The following is a 4,680-nucleotide window of genomic DNA, read 5'->3' as shown; positions in this document are numbered from 1 at the left end:
TCCTCACATCAGTACCCATATGTAATAATTCCAATATACAAAATATAGTTTTCGGAAAGCGCCCCTACCTCAAAACGCAAACCATAACCCAAGGAATGAATCCACCTTAGTGATGGTGGCGTTTCCTTCTTAAGGAACCAATGATGTCCTTGAGCTCTTCTATGTCTCTTCCTTGTCTTTATTGCTCCTCCCTCATTGCCTTTTGATCTTCTCTTATTTCATGCGGCATGATGGAGTGCTCTTGATGTTGAAGGGCTTTTAGGGAAGAGTGTTTATGGGGTTGTGTGAAAGAGAGTGGTGAGAAGAGGTGAGTGGAGGTAGGTGGGGATTCTGTGGGGTCCACAGATCCTGAGGTGTTCAAGGATTTACATCCCTGCACCCCTTAGGCATGTAAAAATGCCTTTGTATCCAACTCTGGGCGTTCAGCGCCAGGTTGGTGGCCATTTTGGGCGTTCAGCGCCCCTTTGTTGCCATTTCTGGCGTTGAACGCCAAAACCATGCTTGTTCTGGGCGTTCAGCGCCAGGATGCTGCCCATTTGGGCGTTCAGCGCCAGAACCATGCTCTGTTCTGGCGTTGAACGCCAAGCAGATGCTTCCTCCAGGGTGTGATTTTTCTTCTGCTGTTTTTGATTCCGTTTTCAATTTTTCTATTTATTTTTTTTAGACATGGCTCACTAGCCAGCCAAGCTTTCAAAGAAAGCTTCAGTCCAAAACACTAGACATGGCCAATGGCCAGCCAAGCTTTAGTCTTTAACACGAGAGTATATTGATCTTGATAACAAATTGCAAGCCTCAGTCCAAATAAATTTAGACATGGCTTTACAGCCAGCCAGGCTTCAACATGCTTCATGAAACACTAGAATTCATTCTTAAAAATTTTGAATAAAAATTTTTTTGAAAACATTTTTATTTTTTCGAAAACAAAAGAGAAATTTTTGAAAAATATTTTTGAAAAATTTTTGAAAAGAAAACGAAAAGAAAATTACCCAATATGAGCAACAAGATGAGCCGTCAGTTGTCCAAACTCATAGTTGGGACAAAAACAATAACTTCTTACAGAAAATGTAAAATAAAGAGGTCATCAGGAATATCTTTAAAAAGAAGAAGCAAATCCTGAAAAGAATAGAAGGGATCAATACAGAGCTATCTTTAAGCCAAAATTTCTTTCTTAAAGACCTCCAAAAAGAGCTTTGGAAAGAGCATGAGTTTATAGCTATCCAAGAAGAGATGCATTGGCAACAGATGTCTCGATGCAATATCATCAACTTCGAATATAGGAATATGAAATATTTTCATCAAAAAATCAATAGAAAACACGAGAGGAACAGAGTCATGGAAATCAAGTCTGAAGATGGGGCTTGGGTGGATGATATAGATATGCTGAAAGATTGGGGAGTCTGTTTCTTTAAGTATCTCTATACAAATGACGTTATTATATCTATTTTTTTGTTTAAGAAATATTTTCTAGACTAAGGGAGAATGACTATATTAAAATTGGCAAAGAAGTGCGTGTTTATGACTAAATTGAAAACAACAACCTTTAATATGGGAAGCTAGAAATCACCTACGAATGATGGGTTGTCGGCTAAATTTTACCAACAATTTTGGTGTTTTAGGACCCGAATAACATTGATACGGTTAACCAAACTCTTATTTCTATAATCCCGAAAATACACTCTCCTAAAAATTTTAGTCATTTTAGGTCTATTAGTCTTTGGAATGTTTGTTACAAAATCATTACTAAGATTATTGCTGGTCATTTAAAATATTTTATGCCTAGTACCATATCCAACACTCAATCTAATTTTGTGACTTACAGGATAAGTGCAAATAACATTCTTGTAGCACAAAAGTTTATTAATTCCGTGAGGAATAAGAAGGTTGAAAAAGGTTTTATAACTATCAAAATTGACCTAGAAAAAACATATGACAGAGTTTAAGCCTAAAGAGGAATCGCAGTCCAAAGTTAATATTCAACAGGTCAAGACTTCAAGAGCAAAAAAGAAGGAAATCTAAAAAAATATTATAACAAATTAAAAATAATAATGCAAATAGCAATCAAAATCTGAAACCGAAAAATTTTATTAGCATTAAAATTTTCAAAGAGAAAGAAGTTGACATTACCAAAGTACAATCACTATTTCAGATCAAAGAAGGAAGTTTTAAGTCAAAATTTCAAGAAAAAAAATGTCATGCTAGCTGCTAATCAAAAAACCAACGAGTATCAGGAAAAAAATGTGAAGAATACAAAGAATATTGAAGTTAGTTTAGCAGATTAAACCAAGAAATATACAAAAACAACCAGCATGATGGGATGTACATTCTAATGGATGGCAGTTTAGATAAAAGAAGAGAATATTATTAGAAAATTAGGCTTTGACTCTTGAAGTATTAGTGAGACGGAAGGTTTTTTTAGGAGAAATTTGGTGTCTATGGATAAAAGATTCATGGAATATCAGGACCCTCGTTATGTATAAATAGTTTATTCATACGGCAATAAAGTGAAAAAGTCAAATCCCTTGAAATTTTACAGCAATTTATAGCATCTCCCAAGTGGGAAATAGAAATTTGTTATGAAACAACATTGAAGAGATTTATCTCAACATCAATGGGTCTTGGTGTTTGAGAGGCGATTTTAACTCTATCCTTTCTCTTAATAATTCGGAGGATTCTCATAATCTCTCTCAAGATACTCAAAAGTTTGTTAATTGTTTAAATTGCTATGAATTAAAAGATTTAGACTTTTTAGGTCCTCCTTTTACCTGACAATGCTACGAAAAAATAGTAAAAAGAGACTTGATTGTTTTTTAAGTAATTTTGAATTTGCAAATAGATTCTTAGATGTTGGAATTAGACATCTTCCTAAATTAAAATTGATCATCTTTCTATTTTGCTAGATTTTAGAGCTACTACTAACAACTAAGTGAAAAGACCTTTTAGATTTTTAGCTCCTTGGTTCCTTCACAAAGAATTTAACAACCTGGTGAAAAATAGTTGGGATAAAAACAATAACTTCTTACAGAACATTGTCAACTTTATCAATAATATTAAAATGTGAAATAAAGAGGTCATCAGGAATATCTTTAAAAAGAAGAAACAAATCCTGAAAAGAATAGAAGGGATCAATACAGAGCTATCTTTAAGCCAAAATTTCTTTCTTAAAGACCTCCAAAAAGAGCTTTGGAAAGAGCATGAGTTTATAGCTATCCAAGAAGAGATGCATTGGCAACAGATGTCCCAATGCAATATCATCAACTTTGAATATAGGAATATGAAATATTTTCATCAAAAAATCAATAGAAAACACGAGAGGAACAGAGTCATGGAAATCAAGTCTGAAGATGGGGCTTGGGTGGATGATATAGATATGCTAAAAGATTGGGGAGCCGGTTTCTTTAAAAATCTCTATACAAATGACGTTATTATATCTATTTTTTGTTTAAGAAATATTTTTTAGACTAAGGGAGAATGACTATATTAAAATTGGCAAAGAAGTGCGTGTTTAGACTAAATTGAAAACAACAACCTTTAATATGGGAAGCTAGAAAGCAATCGCTTTACATGTCAAGCGGATGTTAGTTTAATTTATGAGAGATTTATTCAATAATATTTTGTAGAATACAAAATTCTTAACAGAGATTTGAGTATATAATTACTATCTCATTTATCTTCTCTAATTTTCTGTCTTCAATTCTCTTTATTTTTTTAAACCAATTGACTCCAACCTTCTCAGTCTTGAAAAAAGAATTCATGTTAGTATACAAGAGACTACATCTAATTTATTTCAATTACTGAAAATATGGTCAAAATAAGGTGAATGTTTGTCCAAAGAAAAATAATGAAAATTTATCAAAGAGGGTGCGATTATAGGTGTTGGTAATAAGAATTTTATGAACGAAGCTGATTCTGATTGTTGGAGCCAGTAACAGCTAAAGTAAATAAAAGACAAAAAGAGAAAGAAAAAATAGAAGGCGAAGAATCTAGATCAATAGAAGGCGAAGAATCTGGATCAGCATTCACACATGGTGCTGTTAATTCTGCTAATAATAATTCTATTCCGTAGAATATGCTTAATGTGACCAACAACTTTCACAACACGCAAAATCAGAATAATATCCCTAAATCAAAGGAAGAAAATCTGTATGGACCATGAATAGTTATTAAGAGGTAACAACGAAAAAAATAAGCAAAAATCAGGGAAGGTAAAACAGACCGAAAAGAAAGGAAATTATTCCATCATATTTGAGGTCTTAAATGTCATAAATGATGAGAAAGGAAAATAGTATCAGCCTAAAGAAGAATCACAATCCAAAATTAATATTCAGTAGGCCAAGACTTCAAGAGGAAAAAAAAGGAGAAAATCTAAGGAAAGATTCTAGCAAATTAAAAATAGTAATGCAAATAACAATCAAATAGTGAAACAGAAAAATTTTGTTAGCACTAAAATTTTCAAAGAAAAAAGAGGTAGATACTACCAAAATAGAGTCACCATTTCAGATCAAAGAAGGAAGTTCTAAGTCAAAATTCCAAGAAAAAAAATGTCGTGCTAGCTGCTAATCAAAGAACCAATGAGAATTCGGGAAAAGAATGTGAAGAATACAAAGAATATTGGAGTTAATTTAGCAGATTAAACTAAGAAATATACAAAAATAACCAGCGTGATGGAATCTACATTCCAAT

The sequence above is a fragment of the Arachis ipaensis genome, chromosome B04 (assembly GCF_000816755.2).
Source record: "Arachis ipaensis cultivar K30076 chromosome B04, Araip1.1, whole genome shotgun sequence".
Classification (NCBI taxonomy): Eukaryota; Viridiplantae; Streptophyta; class Magnoliopsida; order Fabales; family Fabaceae; genus Arachis; species Arachis ipaensis.
The sequence above is the reverse complement of the archived record's forward strand: the minus strand, read 5'-3'. Positions refer to the sequence as shown.